The 16,308-nt window shown below is 45.1% G+C and overlaps 1 protein-coding gene and 1 non-coding gene across 2 annotated transcripts in view; both read right to left on the bottom strand.

The window, feature by feature from the left end:
* LOC126204092 (optomotor-blind protein) overlaps positions 1–16,308 on the bottom strand; it is a 532,433-nt gene that overhangs the window by 45,280 nt on the left and 470,845 nt on the right. The window lies entirely within an intron of this gene.
* Trnap-ugg (transfer RNA proline (anticodon UGG)) lies at positions 12,836–12,911 on the bottom strand. The gene has a single exon. It is a non-coding gene; the product is annotated as a tRNA-Pro (tRNA).

Below are 16,308 nucleotides of genomic sequence, written 5' to 3'. Positions count from 1 at the left end.
AGGTTAAATTCCTATTTTAGCAGAAGAAGCGACAGGCCTCTGTTTCTGCGCATGTGGCTTCTGCAGAATACTGAACATTTTAGAGCTGGACGCTCAGCACAGTCAACTGATCATTGATGTCACTCATCCATTCGCGAGGTGGTTGGCGGCTGATTTACACGAAAGAACGTGACGGCGGTTCAAGAACCAGTAGTCCATTTTAGGTACAAAGTCGTTCGTGTAAAAGGGGCTTTAGGAAAGACATAGAGAGTCAATGTCGGAATAGATAGATAGGTTTTAAAACTACGCTCTCTTGTGTACTGCTAACTGCAGAAAGGAACAATCCACTTCCACAAACTTTGCGGGAGAGACGAGAAAACTGCTTCATACAGAAACTATACAGCAAAATTAGTCTATATTTTTTAAAAAATACGTTGTTGAACAGCGCTTTAGATATGTAGGATTTACCAAACACTGTGTTACCAGCAGCTTAAAAAAACGTTTTTGCGCCTGGAGTTGTTCCATTTTTGCAGTGAACAATGGGAAATATAAATTAAGAGCCTTTTATACGCAGGATAAAAATTTATTTTACATATTTTCCTCAGACTAAACACATTTTATACATTACTACACCATAATAACTGCATGGAATTACACGTTCTCTTTAGTTTCATCCCCCTTGGTTGTCTGATATGTGAAAATTTATTTCATAATTGCATCGTTTCTTGTGGCATGTAAATTAAACTTTCTTTGAATACCATCCATTTTTAAGATATTTGTGGATAGTTTTGCTTTGGAGACCAGTTCCTCGGGAAGCTCTATATTCATCTGAGTATTGCTTAAATAAAAACTATCAGATCGTCAGCCATTGATATTTATTTTACCATGAGCTACTTGTGGTGTATCTTTGCTGAAACTAAATTCATAATACTCTGATGGCGTTAAAAAATCTTTTTCTTCTTTGGAACACCTTTTCCCTAATAATAATTATGAAGGCTAGTTTTCGGCCACCGAGTACTGATATCTGTGAAGTCCCCTGTTTTCATGAGAACAAAACTAAATTTGCGCAGTAATCGTCCGGCCCCTCCCGCCGTAGGTTCGAGTCCTCCCTCGGGCATGGGCGTGAGTCTTGTCCTTAGCGTTAAGTAAGTTTAAGTAGTGTGTAAGTCTAGGGAGCGATGACCTCAGCAGTTTGGTCCCTTAGGAATTCACACAAATTTGAAATTTGAATTTCCTTCTGCGAAGAATCCAGTATGAGGCATATCATCTCACTAACAAACTAATATCGTTCCCGTTTTCTCAGTTTTTCTCCTTATTATGACAAAAGCCCTGTCATCACTATTCCTCTCTGCTGTAAGCTGTGAAAAAAAAAAATGGTTCAAATGGCTCTGAGCACTATGGGACTTAACTTCTAAGGTCATCAGTCCCCTAGAACTTAGAACTACTTAAACCTAACGAACCTAAGGACATCACACACATCCATGCCCGAGGCAGGATTCGAACCTGCGACCGTAGCGGTCACGCAGTTCCAGACTGTAGCGCCTTTAACCGCTTGGCCACCCCGGCCGGCGTAAGCTGTGAATTATAACTGTTCGTAAAGCCGTCTTATGACTATGGATAAGTCCCATATCTTGTATAAACGATGTGCCAAGCCAGTTGGACTAGTGTAATGCAATAAAACGTATTTTGAAAATTCTTCCTGTAGTATCACATATCGATATTAACCTACTTGCGTATCAAGCTGGCAACGGAATACAGCAAGTTTGCATCCAATGCAGATAGCGGTCGTGTGGGATCCAGCGAACCCAATGGAGCACAGCCGCTGAGCCACGCCTCCAGCGGCTGTGGTACGCGAGCGCCCTCTGCAACCGCAGTATAGGACGGCCAGCGGCGGCGATTTAAACAAATCGCACTCCGAGCCGCTTTGCAGACGGCACCGACTCCATCGTTGTTGCTATTGCAACAGCTAGAGTCTATTCTTCGTTGCATCATTTGTAAAGACTCTTTGTTCGTTTGGAGAAATACAAGTAAATCTTCTGTTTGCTGGGTTACGTGGTCATTAATCATTTCTGCTCCTGTCCAACGCACCTACGACGACAGTTGACGCACCATTCCGTAGACCACCTGTTCTTACTGTTGTGTACAAAGTAGTACGCGACATTTCCATTCTGCCGTTAGTGATTCTGGGGGTCCATGTCGCCGTACACTACCTGAGTAACAGGCTTGTACGTCCAGATCCTGGGAACGGGCGGCGCCTGCTGCCAGGAAGACGACGCCGGCGGCGGTGGCGGAGGCGGTCAGCTTGCTTCGGGAGGTCGCCAGCCGTAACTCGCAGCAGCCGATGCCCGCCCGATAACTCGCAAAGTGGGCCAATAAAGCCGCCAGCGGGGACTGCGCCTAACAGCTTCTTCCTCCGCGGGGGACTCGTCCGACGCCGCCAGATAACGCTCATCCCGTGGGCGGGAAAAGACGGGGCTTAGCTGCCGGACCCAGCGCCAGCCCCAAGGCGCCCTATCTATGTAAATACTGCCACTGTCTAAAGCCGAAACCTGTGCGGGAAGTCAAATATACTACTGGCCATCAAAACTGCAACAGCGCGGAAGGCAGCTGCAACAAACGACCAATAGACGTGAAGTGTACATCGCTCTGCGATGATTAGCATTTCAGCAGAAGCACGCAAAGTTGATAGGAGTAACGCCGTCAACATTCTGTACGTTTAGGTGTACATGACAACTCTGCAGTTCCGATTTAAGTGCCTGGCAGAAGGTTCATCGAGTCACATTCACACCACTTCTCTACCGTTCCATTCTTGATCAGGGCGCAGGGAAAACGAACACCTCGTGTGCGAGCTCTGATTTCTCTCATTTCTCCCTATATAGCGTGGCATCAACAAAGTATTTTCGCATCCGGCGGAGGAAGATATTGATTGAAATTTCGTATAAAGATCTCACCGCAATGAAAAATGCCTTAGTTTCGATTATTACCACACAATATCCGTAACACTCTTTCTTCTATTTCGCAGGTATACAAAATGATCTGCCCTTCTCTGAACTTTTTAGATGTCCATCATCAATCCTATCTGGTAAGCATCTCATGCAGCATGCTAATACTCTAGCAGAAAAGTTTTTGGCATGCATGTCCAAAGGAGCTATGTATCATAATTCGGAATAACACAGCCACTGCAGCATCGTAATTTAGAACACCTGTTGCGTTTTCTAAGTGTCCTACCAACAAAATGCCGTTATCCATTCGCCGTACTCACAACATTATCTAGTGAACTAAGAATTTAAGTTGTTCTTAATCGTAATCCTTAGGTATTTAGCTGAATTGATAGCGTTTAGATTTGAGTGATTTATCGAGTAACTGAGGTTTAACGGACTCCTTTTAACACTACGTGATTCACCTCACTCTTCCCATTATTAAGAGTCGGTTACCACGTTTCCCACCATACAGATATCTTGTGTAAATAATTCTGCAATTGGATTCGATCTTTTGATGACTGTACTAGACAGCATCATCAACAAGCAGTCTAAGATGGCTGCTCAGATTGTGTCCTGAATCATTCATGTAGATTGGGAAAAGCAGACGGCTTATAACGCTTACTTGCGAACGCGAGATACCACTTCTGTTTTACTCGATGACTTTCCGCCAGTTACTATGCAGGAAACCACGAATCCATTCGCACAATTGAGGCGATACCCCATGCAATCATATTAGAAGCCTTTTATGAGGAACGGCATCAATACCTTTCTGGAAATAAAAAAATATGAAATCGATTTCAGATTCCCTGTCGATAGCACTCATTACTTCTTGTGAATAAGGAGCTGCTTTGTTGCACAAGAACAATATTTTCTACATCCGTGATGACTGCGTGCCAATCGACCGTTACTTTCAAGGTAATTCATAGCATTCGCACACATCATATGTTCCAAAATCCTACTACATATCAACTTTAGTGATATGGGCCTGTTCCGTTTCTTGAATATTGGTGTGGCCTGTGCAACTCTCCAGTCTTTTGCTGCGGATCTTTCGTCGAGCGAACGTTTTTATATGCCAATAAAACGCCGTCTTTGGCTAGCCGTCCCAACAACATTTTCTATGCGTTCCTTCCAATTTAAGTTGTTCGTAATTGTAATTCCTAGGTATTTACTTGAATTTACGGCCTTTACATTTGACTGATCTATCATGTAACCGAAGTTTAACGGATTCTTTTAGCTCTCATGAGGATGACCTCACATTTTTCGTTATTACCGATTTTCGCGCCAAACATATATCTGTTCTAAATCATCGGCACGCTCTCCAGACCTTCCACCCACTGCGAACTTCCGACAACGGGCTACCGAGAGATTTGCACGGCACCTCTCGCCAGCCACTACGATGGAGAGACGCTAGCATGTAACTGAATCCGCGTGGTATGACGTACATCCGAGTCTGGCTGCCGGCCGGTGTGGCCGAGCGGTTCTAGGCCCTTCAGTCTGGAACCGCGCGACCGCTACGGTCGCAGGTTTGAATCCTGCCTCGGGCATGAATGTGTGTGATGCCCTTAGTAGTTAGGTTTAAGTAGTTGTAAGTTCTAGGGGACTGATGACCTCAGATGTCAAGTCCTATAGTGCTCAGAGCCATTTGAAGCATTTTATTCGTGTGTGGCTCCTGGGTCAGTTCTACTAGATGCCCGACGGGCTCAAACAGTTGTTGTTGCCATGGGCACCAGCGCTTTGTATAAAGTTCGCAAGTTGCAAAACCCCAGATCAACTGTAAATGCAATCCGTCTTACTACCCTATATGCGTACAAGTGAAATTTCGCTATTTGACATCCTTTCAGGTATTACAATTTCAGCGGAAATTACCAACAGCGCTATAAGGCACTGCATAAGACATTGGCCACTGGCGCAGTCTTGTGTTCAAAGACTACGCAAGACGTCCTTCCATCTCAGTGCCAGTCCATTTACTCCCCAGGAAACCACTAGTATGTCACCGTGACGGTTTTAGCCGTACTCGCGGAAGTGTTACAACAGACAGGAGAGTGCCGCCTGGCCATCTCCGCCGACCGAGCAGTGACAGCAGCGAGATGCACAGCGCCGTATGTGGCGGGCTCGCGCCGTCTCCAGCCCACATATGCCGGCCGCCGCTGTCGGCGACGGCGGAAGCTCGGAGCGCGCCGCGCCGGAAGCGCGTGTCGTCCGTGCGGTACGGCCAGATGTCTGATAGCAGCCGTCCTCCGGCCACCTGTGCCGCCGCCGCCGCCCCCGCGGTCGGTCCTGATCACACAGTCCGCGCAGCACGCTGCTCCACAGACGTCAGCTGCCTGCCTTACCTACTGGGCTTTTCGTCTCTCCGCGTGCCGTCCTCCAACTGACATGCTCACTGTTCCTGCTGCCCGGATCATCAGTACGACCTCCTAACGGTGTCGTGCCCTCAACGTGCGTAGCTTTCTGCATAACTACTAAACCCAAATAATTTATGGATGTGACGTCCGCCAGTTATGCAAAACACCGTTTTTCTCAGTACCCAAACATATTTCGGCACCACTGTGCCATCATCAGTGGGTTTTCGTTTTTATTTATTCTGCAATATGAACATATTTCTTAAATAATTATAAAATTATGTGCATTTTTACTTCAAACAACAGATCAAATGGTTCAAATGGCTCTGAGCACTATGGGACTTAACTTCTGAGGTCATCAGTCCCCTAGAACTTAGAACTGCTTAAACCTAACTAACCTAAGGACATCACACACATCCATGCCCGAGGCAGGATTCGAACCTGCGACCGTAGCGGTCGCGCGGTTCCAGACTGTAGCGCCTAGAACCGCTCAGCCACCCCGGCCGGCGAATAGTAAATGTGTTCAGTTCGAAGGCAGAGGTTTACGTGGTATCAGAGGTAAAAATCCACTGTCTTAGAAGCATGGATGGGCCCTCGCGTTCATCATGGTTTCGTCGCATGTTTTAACGAGTTTCATGTTGTCCTACTCATGAGGAAGTGAGTGAACTGCCACTCCTCGAAGCGCCGAGTTCTGCAACGGTGTTGCGAGTTATGTTACACTTATATTCATACAACCAATTTCGGCTAAATTAAGTCATGGTCATGTGTATTACGTAATACGGCTACAAAACAGCCAATAAAATATGTAAATTCGGACAAAACGCGTCAGATGGAGTCCCCTAGAACTTAGAACTACTTAAACCTAACTAACCTAACTAACCTAAGGACATCACACACACCCATGCCCGAGGCAGGATTCGAACCTGCGACCGTAGCAGTCCCGCGGTTCTGGACTGCAGCGCCAGAACCGCTAGACCACCGCGGCCGGCACAGGTAGCTTGTCATCTGCAACCAAACGATGTTGATGAGAAAGTTTTTTGCTGGGAGTTAACCTATCTTCTAGAATGTAATTTAGTTTTACGCGATGTTTTCGGGCCTACTTTCGTATTTACTTACGTTTTCGTGTGGCAAGCGCTTCCATTCTCCACATCATGCTGAGATGACCGTCACGGTTGCCACACGAAAACTTAAGTAAATACGAAATTCGTTTGGTTGCAGATGACAAGCTACCTGTAGTAATTAACACAAAAGTGATCCAGAAAGGTCATGCACACCAAATGTAAAGGTATTTACAAAAAGAAATGATCTGTTGTTTGAAATAAAAATGCACATAATTTTATAATCATTTAACAAAAATGTTCACACTGCATAATACATAAAAACGAAAACCCACTGCTGATGGCACAGTGGTACTGAGAAAAACGGTGTTTTGCATAACTTGCGCACCCCACATCCAACAATTTTTAATTGCAAACACGGCCAATACAAGGAGCTGCAAATCGAAGGATGGCCAAATAATTTACTTTCCACGCAGTTTTTCTCCTCTGCTGTTTCCAGTGGCGCTTAACTGCACTCCAAAACAAAATTAAAAGATCACTTTTTCGGAACTCCGTAATTGTTTCCCATTGCAACGCATAAGTTTGAAATTTGTCTCAAAGATGTCTACAGCCTTCCTCTTTAATGGTACAAAAGCGTGGCGCCCTGCACCGTCATCCTCGGGCTCAAGGACGTTTCAAGAATGAAGTTGTCCACACAAACGACAAAAAGGCTACAGCTCAAAAGTTCACGTGACCTGTAAGGTGGGTTGACGGTGTCAAATTGACACCACCATCCACTCGCAATTGTCCTTTCTTACTCACTCTTTGTCCAATACCGGTAGCTGAATGGTGAGCGTGACGGTTGTCTAATCCTCTGGGCCCGGGTTCGATTCCCGGCTGGGCCGGGGAATTTTCTCCGCCCAGGGACTAGGTGTTGTACTGTCCTCATCACCATCTTACAATCCTCATCGACTGCAGGTCGCCGAAGTGGCGTCAAATTGAAAGACCGGCACCCGGCGAACAGTCTGCCCGACGGGGGGTCCTAGCCATACGATTAAATAAACAAGCTCTCTCTTTCAGCCCAGTTCATCATTATTATCTCTTTCTGTCCCTCTGTCATTGTCTCATCTATACTAGCGACAGTTTTCTTCGTCGTGTCATACTACTAAAATCTCCTCTCACCGTCACTGTCTCCCTCTTGCTTTCTCTTACAGTTAATATCTCGTCCCTTCCTTCTTCCGGCTGCTGTCTCTTCTCACTGTCATTACCTCTATCTTCCACGTTGTCATTGTCATATATGCTGCCTCTCATTATCAATGGCTCCCACTCACTTTCACTTCCTCTTCATTCTCCTCTCCCCCCCCCCCTCCCACTTCCTACTGGCTCCCTTCTCCCTTACTCTTTTCCTAGCACTTTTCTGTAACTGTAAATTATGTTGACTCCCACTGTGTCCCTCTTTGTCTCACACTGCCATTGTCTCCTTCGCTCTTTCTATGACACAACCACTGCCTACTATGTTCCAGTATTTGTTATTTTTCCGTCTCTTTTCCACTGCCACTGTCACACACCCATGTACTACATTCCACTTCTATATAAGTCTGCTTTCCAGAAGTACAACTTCAAAAACGTCTTCCTTAATTCCCGATCAGTTCTTGTTTCGCGCGTGTTAACTACTTGTAGCATCTCCCAAAAATGGTTTTTCAGTTGAAGTAATTTGTGTGTAATCGGGCTTGAAGCAGAGGTTATACAGGGAAGCAAAGTGTAGGCTGCAGGCAGGTGCAGCAGCGTACGCACCGCGGAAGCATTGGAAAGGTGAAGGGGAGGGGGCGTGAGCGTCGCGTGAGCTGCGCCAGAGGAACTGCCCCGTGCGTCACGGCCGGCGCTGGCGTAGTTTGGTCACACGGCGCGGCGGGCATACTTCATCAAAGGGGATTCCGGCGCTGGCAGCCGTGTGCAGCGGAAGTTGCCAAAAGCGCCGCCAGCCGCGAGCTATTCGCAGCTGGCCGTCGCGGGCGGACGTCACGCCGGTTATCGGGAACCGGGCAGGAGGGTGGGAGGAGCGAGGGGAATAGCCGGCCACGCCGCGTGAAAGTGGCGGCGCGCATCGGCAATCAGCCGCGCCACGCGCGTGTGGCCCCAGCCGCAGCCGACGACGACGACGACGGCCGAGGCGACGCCGCCAGGAATGCGGCTGCGGAGCTTCTGCGAAATGCGCCGTCGACGGCAGCGCCGCAGCAGGCGGATCTACAGTGCTCAGCGCTATCCCCGGTACACTTTGCGGTTACGGCCATTCACAGCCGACCAGTACCACTCATCTCTCATCACCTTCTCCTTTCTGGTGGTGGTGTACGAGAAGACCACCTCTACGGCTCTGTATCAGCCCTAGTCTGGCCAGTGACATCTTTGTGGGTAACACACGCAATGTAAGAAAACTTCTGCTGCAGTATCGGTTATGAATGACGACCTGTGTTCTGCATCACGATGAGTGCCAATTCTAGATCTTAAATTAAGTCCTATGTTAGGCCACTACTAGAGCTGTAAAACTACCGTAGGCTATATAAGTAAGCGTAGACTACGGTAGCTTTCCTAGTGTCCTCGACGAGTTAACATCGGAACCGCATAACCTGTATGTTAGGTGAATTGCATTCCTATCGGGCGTTAACTCATTTCGATCTCTTTGTCTGCTCAAACAATTTGCGTCTTATTAGATTCTCCTAGAAACAGAAAGTGGTGAACTGTCTAGAAACTCAGTGAGTATACACGAAGGGCCGTGTAACCTATGGGACATTTTCGTTCTTCATAGTTATGTTCCTGCCCGATACTTGAAAATAAATAGTATTTATAGCAAAATTGAAATTATCAATGTTTAATTCAGGTTTAATAATAAAATTGTTGATTTTTTTACTTGAAAGAGAGAAATGTTGTAAAATGAAAACACTCGGTAACAGCGTAGCCAGCCTGCACCGAAGATTACTGCTAGTGTATGCCTGACATGTGCACACCCTGAGGTGCTGACTTCGCCTCTTCTGTGACCATTCTCCAGCATGGCGTCTTTGCACTGGTGGCCGTTCCTTATTGCCACAAGCTGAACCAAGTGAACACTGCCGTCGAGGATCAACACGCGCCATTGGAGCACTGACTACTGTGCCAGTATTTTATCTTGCTAGAAGCTCGCCTTCATGCAGCTTGATACACGTGCAGTAGCACATGGTACAAAAGTGGAGTGCGGTACAAGCAGCAGATGGTACAGTGTGTACTATTCCCGTGGGAGAGTCCGCCACTTGTACTGAACTTCCTTCTGATTGGTCGGAACATTCGGGTGTTAGGCGTCAAACCGCCTAACTTCTCTTATTAATTATTTATAAACTTTTCATTTTATTTAACTCACTTTTCAGTATGACAATCTCTCATGGTTAGCCTACGAGTCTACCATTATTGTTTATTAAATGTGACTAATTTTCAGAAATATAAGAGTAATAATATTACAAACGAAGTGCTTCGGACACGTTCGGGACGCTTTGGCATGCCTGCGAGACCAAGTACTTCGGCTGCGCTAGTCACTCGTTTCGGGTGTTCCTCAGAGCCGGACTTGTATCTCTGCTTCGGACGGACATGTCGTACGCTATATCCGAAGTTGTCTGAAAAGTTACCGTACTGTTAAGAAAGCTATGTTGAGTGTTGTAGAAGACAGTGTAAAATGTGATATTTTAAAATATACACAAACACGATATACTAATGAGAGGTGTTGCCTACCATGGTTGTCAGCACTACAGATCTTTCCCTCTGTAGATACAGAGACTAACCTGGGCAAGTGGCATCCCACAAAAAAAGCACAAACTCATGTTCAAGTTCTAGATGACAGCATAGCAGATCCCACGACCGACGAGCTGTCTTCTGCGCTGAGGACACAACATTAGAAGACGACAAGTTGGTGGAAAGAACAGTTAGGGACTCTTATTCAATCTCTTCAGATCTCTCCAGCTTCCAGATCTGACTTCCAACACGGCAACGTATAATTTTATACTACAACGGCTAAATGAATTGTGCTAAGTAAATCATATTGTTATTTTCATTGCATTTATGGTCTCACTACGGCTGAGGAACTAGTTTTCTGCACTTACTGCCCTGTCCATCATTGTGCAACATCAGTGTGACCTGCAACCAGGTCTGCAACACTCGGGCCACATGACCCCGCTGTACCTCAGAAGTCATCGGTTATCCTCATACCATGTCGAAAGTATATATGCAGACATACTTCTTAATACTATCCAGCTACCATTTGAAAAAACTGTTAAGGACAGTAGCATTATTTTGGATGAGAATATAAACTGGGGAAACCAACTGTTGCAAAGTCCAAGAAATCTCTCTTAGCCTGTATGAAATTCAGAAATTCAGAGAAATATTTCCACCTCAGATTAAAGAAAAATTAGTCCAGTGTTTAGACCTATGAAATCCCTTGTATTTTGAAGGAGTTGAGCACGGTACATATAGCAAGCCATGAATGCTTGCATAATATATGTGTCGAACATTCAGGAGTTTGACCACGTCACTCCTTCCTATGCTCGATGAAAGTGTATAATTTTCCTGGACAGTACACTTCAAAATGCTGTAAGTTACTGATGTGGGACTATGTCAGCTGGCAATTCCTTAATCCTAACTGCGACGCTGCTAGGAGGTTTATGTACACACTACCCCAGTTGCTCCAAAGAAGGCGCTAAAGCCTTTACGAAATAGTACAACTGAGCAAAATTGTAATCTGACCCGAATGATACTGGTACGCTACGTAGTAGTCTGTCGTCTGCTACACGAAGCACCATGGCTTCCGAAGTAACAATGTAGAAGTTGTAGATTCATATAATGTATTTCCCACCCTTTCTGCAATACAGTTTCAAATAAAGGGCATCTCACGTGCGACGCAAGCGTTGTATCATGCGCCGGGCGGGAACCAACACGCCCGTACACGGGTTCAAGTTACCGCATGATACACCGGCCCTTTGCTCGGATAGTAAGGAAGGTGGCATCGTCTGCATGACGTGGAAACTGGAGAGCGATGTCTGTTTGGTGCAAAAGGAATTGTAGGGCCGATCTCTTCCCTTCCAACCCTAACCTCACATAGCTAAGTGAGCAATATACTGCAAGCCTTTTTTCAGAGAACTTACAACTAACGAAAGGAAAAAAAAAAGGGTTCAAATGGCTCTGAGCACTATGGGACTTAACATCTATGGTCATCAGTCCCCTATAACTTAGAACTACTTAAACCTAACTAACCTCAGGACACCACACAACACCCAGCCATCACGAGGCAGAGAAAATCCCTGACCCCGCCGGGAATCGAACCCGGGAACCCGAGTGTGGGAAGCGAGAACGCTACCGCACGACCACGAGATGCGGGCTAACGAAAGGACCTACTGTTGTTGTCACCCAGGACAAAGCAACGCCAAGGCGTGTATGACCCTTTTTTCGGAGAACTTACAACTAACGAAAGGACCTACTGTTGTTGTCACGCAGGACAAAGCAACACCTAGACGTGTATGACCCTTTTTTTCAGAGAACTTAACTCTAACGGAAGGACCTACTGTTGTTGTAACGCAGTACAAAGCAACACCAAGGCGTGTATGACCCTGCTGTGAAGTGCCAGCAGCAGGTATTCGTGCGAGCCACTGTGCGCGCCGACTGGAGCACCAGCCAGCTAGCGAGCGCGGCCGGCCGGAAGCCCATCTGGAAACCCTCCCGATGCGGCCGCAGCGTCGGCTTCTGTGCGCGCAGCGCTCCCTAATGACATTACTGGCTTACAGCTGTTGCGCTTGATTGAAACACGACTGCACCAGTTGCACAGACCGTCCGGCCTCGAGCGGCGCTAGCACTCTGCGGGCCTCAGGGGTACCACCATTCTCATTTCCCAAGAAAAGTCTTCACACTGCACCGCTTCCACAAAAGTAACAAAAGGAAAAGCCCGTACTTCCATGAACAGTTTACTCTGCTCCGCTTCAAAACAAGTAACAGAGAGAAAAGCCCATCCCTCCATGAACAGTAACTTATTTTGTTAATATTCTTCCTCAGTCGCTACTTCGATTATATTTATCACGCAGATAAAATACTGTCTTTTGCAAGTGAATGGTTCTTTTTGTTTTAGCCAAACACGTTTCGCTTCTCCATATCAGACATCGTCAGTGGTCTATAAAATATAGAAAATTATCCGTTTACAAAGGTGTGGTTCAAATGAAGCTATATGGTTCCAGATACCTTTTCAGGTCTCAAACACCTATATGTACGTATGCAGACTGAAGAAACGAATTAAAATTTGTATCAAGGCCGGGATTCAGACCACAGTCCTCTGCTCACTAGGCCTGATCTTGGTACAAATTTTCGTTCGTCGCTTAAAAAAAAATGGTTCAAATGGCTCTGAACACTACGGGACTTAACTTCTGAGGTCATCAGTCCCCTAGAACTTAGAACTACTTAAACCTAACGAACCTAAGGACATCACACGCATCCATGCCCGAGGCAGGATTCGAACCTGCGACCACAGCGGTTCCAGACAGTTGCGCCTAGAACCGCTCGGCCACCCGGGCTGCCTCGTCGCTTCAGTCTGCATACGTACATATAGATGTTCGAGACTTGGAAAGGTATATGGAACCATAGTTTCATTTGATTAAAAGACCTATGCCTGGGTTTCAGGCAGAATACACCGTTTAGTTCGGCGGAAAGGTGCTATTCCAATACAGCTGGAAAGTTTAGGCGAAATAGCAAGTGGGCTGAGTTGTGAATGAAAATTCGGAGGCGTAGTCCGTGCGTTTGTGCAAAGCCACTGTGCCAGGGTGGTAAAGTGGTTAACGCATCTGCCTAGTGAGCAGGATACGCGGGTTTGAATCCCAGCCTTGGTACAAATTTTCAGACGTCGCTTCAGTAAACACTGGATTCACACATTACAGGTCTCATACATCTCATTGCACATAGCACTTCCTGTTGCACACTCCTCTTGTTGTAGGGTTGACTGAAGAATCATGGGAGCTGGGGGGCGGGGGGGGGGGGGGGTGGAGGAGACGGAGTGTGAAGGTGGAAGCACTCTCTCTCTCTCTCTCTCTCTCTCTCTCTGTGTGTGTGTGTGTGTGTGTGTGTGTGTGTGTGTGTGTGTGTGTCAGTATATCAACTTTCATTTTATTAGCTTTATTTTTGTTTTTTTTAATATAATTAGTATTTTTTTAATTTTTTGGCAAGCTAAAGATATCAAAATAAAATAAATATGGAATTACATAAGTTTCTACGTACTGTGTACCACCGATGATGCCTAGCAAGAACAAGCAGAAAATGTATGATTAAAAACAAACGATTCAGCTACGAAACACAGAATTTTTCTCATAAAAAAAGTCTTTCTACTAGCTATGAAATGTGTTTGATGCGTGCTGCTTTGCAGCTGTTAAGTATGAATGGAACGCATTATTTATAGGCACAGCGGCAGCTGCTACGCGAATTACTTTTATTTGACAGCCAGCGTATTTTTGTTTTATAACAAGTTTCGGTTTTTCAGACACTCTTCAAGTGCTAACTGCGCCATAGTGCACGCATGTTGACATTACGATTTTCAAACTTGATGCGACCCTTTGGGCTCTGCCGGCGGATATGTTCAGCGCACGGCTTCCGCTTCCGCCACAGGATCACGTTTCGAATGTCCTACAATATTTGCATGAGGCAACTGTTAGTGTGGTTTTGGCTAACGATGCCGAACAGTTGCCTCGAGGAAATATTATGGAATGCACAAAACGTGATTCTGTGGCAGAAACGACAGCCATATATTTTCAGACATGTTTGCTACATTTATTTGTATCAAAAGGTATTTAAAATCCTGCCTGAACAGAAACCTCCCATTAGATACCGTTTGCAGCTGTGGCACATTACTGTACTGTCGTGAAGCCGTATCTCCTAGCATATTCTTATTAGCGAATTACGTTTTATCTCTCCTCATATACGTTAGTCGACACCCCCCTGGAGCGTAGGTTTTATTTCAAATGACACTGAACTTTTGCTTTATTAGTTATATATTTCGATCTGACGATCACATTAGTCCAACTATACTTATAAATGAAAATACGTCAAGTGATCTAGATAGCTTCATTTACAAAATTCCACAATGATCGCATACTCATTTAGGGAATTTATTAATATACTAGGCACTTCATTTCTCGATTATTATTTGTTCCAACTTAGCATCTGTCAACGTTTGTAACGATGGAGTATAGTGTACAGTAACAAAATTACGACTTTAAATGATTCAGAAATTTACGTGCCTTGCAGTATGCTCATACAGAGAAGACTGATGCTTAAATTATAAGGATACCGTGTTGAAACAATACGGTACCGGTTTTCTGCAAACGTTCATCTTCCATTCTATGTTAGTGAAAGCCAAGAGAATTTCATAAGGTGTTAGTGTGATATCTGTTCACATAAGCGTTTCTCGTCCTCGTGTTGTACGTCAAAACAAGAGGGGTTGTTTTTCGGATTGTCTGATTTCCTTACTTCTGATATGTAGTGTGCTGGGAACCTCACGAAGTCCGAGTATGTGATAGTTCCTATAAACGTCGAAACTATTTTGTAACTGTGAAAATAGGGACGTATATAGGGTGATTCTAAAAGGACTTTACAACTTACTTTACTTATATACAGCATTTTATTCAGAAGACTTATAGAGGTGACATCTTGTAGCAAAATACTGCAAGTGTCATCCCATACATTCACTTTCACTTCTACTGTAAGTTTCATTGTGGTTGAATGTGACTGTCGTGGGTCATATAGGAAATGCCCCATCCGAAGTTAATTTTTTACCACACTTTACTCATCATATCCTGTGTAGTCTGCTATTTTGATTTCCAACTTCCTGTCGTTCCTAGTAACGGAATTCGGTACTACAACAATAAATGAATAAAACTTTTGCTACAATATGGCACCTTAACCACATGTTCTAGTCTTCTCAATAAAATTCTATACGTAAGAGGAGCTGTTAAGTCCTTTTAGAATCAGCCAATATAGTCTTCACTCCTGCGTCTTTGACGATGTCTTGGAAAAACTTAAAGTGTTTCGCTGTGATAAACGTCCTAAGTTCTTAAGCTGGTCTTCTGTCGGAGAGCTTCCTTCGTCAAACCTCCTTCGTCACAACTTATACCTATAATCACTCTGCTAAACACACTATCTGACTGTCTAAAACTCCATAAAAAATTACTTTTCCCTTCAGGAAACTTCAGTTTCCTTGCCATATTGCCTTGAAAATGGTGGCCTCGTTTCAACATTTAGATACCCGTTTTTCTACAGGAAACATATTTTGCAAACTCTTATCGTTATGCAAATGTGCAATATGGGCACATAAGTTTAAGTTCGATACCGTTATCTTTCAGCCGTTTTCAAGCGTTTGACCGTGGCCTCTTTCTTACGTAATATCTTGCACGTCCATCCGGTCGGAACAAAAATGTAACACTGCACAAATTCGGAGAAGGCAGAAGCTCTAAGTAACCACGAGACTATTATAACGTGATAAAGACCAAACAACAAGAAACTGGCGGGGCATTTTCTTAGCAACGTCTGTCCGTTCTCAAGTGACCAGCGATGGTACGCCCCAGTTAGCACTACGTTCAACCTCTCTTACTCTGGGCATAACACACCTTTATGTAAAATGTCAGTTCTGCAACAAATCTCCGTCGCGTCACTTCCTTTTGGAATACTTTCTTCGTATACGCTACAATTTATTGCTCATAGCTTCAAAATGGTTTATAAGAACAATTGCATTTTGCCTTATACTGTAACAGTGCACAACGCTGAACGGAGAACTGTTCTTGGCATTAGGGACTGCTGGTCGCGGGAAAGCGTTCGAGACACTTCCGCACCGTCATTTAACGAGCAACATTGGTGACTGAATTTAGGACTTTCTACATCAACATCTACATCTTCGTGGATAGTCTGCAATTCACACTTAAGTACCTG

Source organism: Schistocerca nitens, chromosome 9 (genome assembly GCF_023898315.1).
Source record: "Schistocerca nitens isolate TAMUIC-IGC-003100 chromosome 9, iqSchNite1.1, whole genome shotgun sequence".
Taxonomy (NCBI): domain Eukaryota; kingdom Metazoa; phylum Arthropoda; class Insecta; order Orthoptera; family Acrididae; genus Schistocerca; species Schistocerca nitens.
The sequence above is the reverse complement of the archived record's forward strand: the minus strand, read 5'-3'. Positions and strand labels throughout refer to the sequence as shown.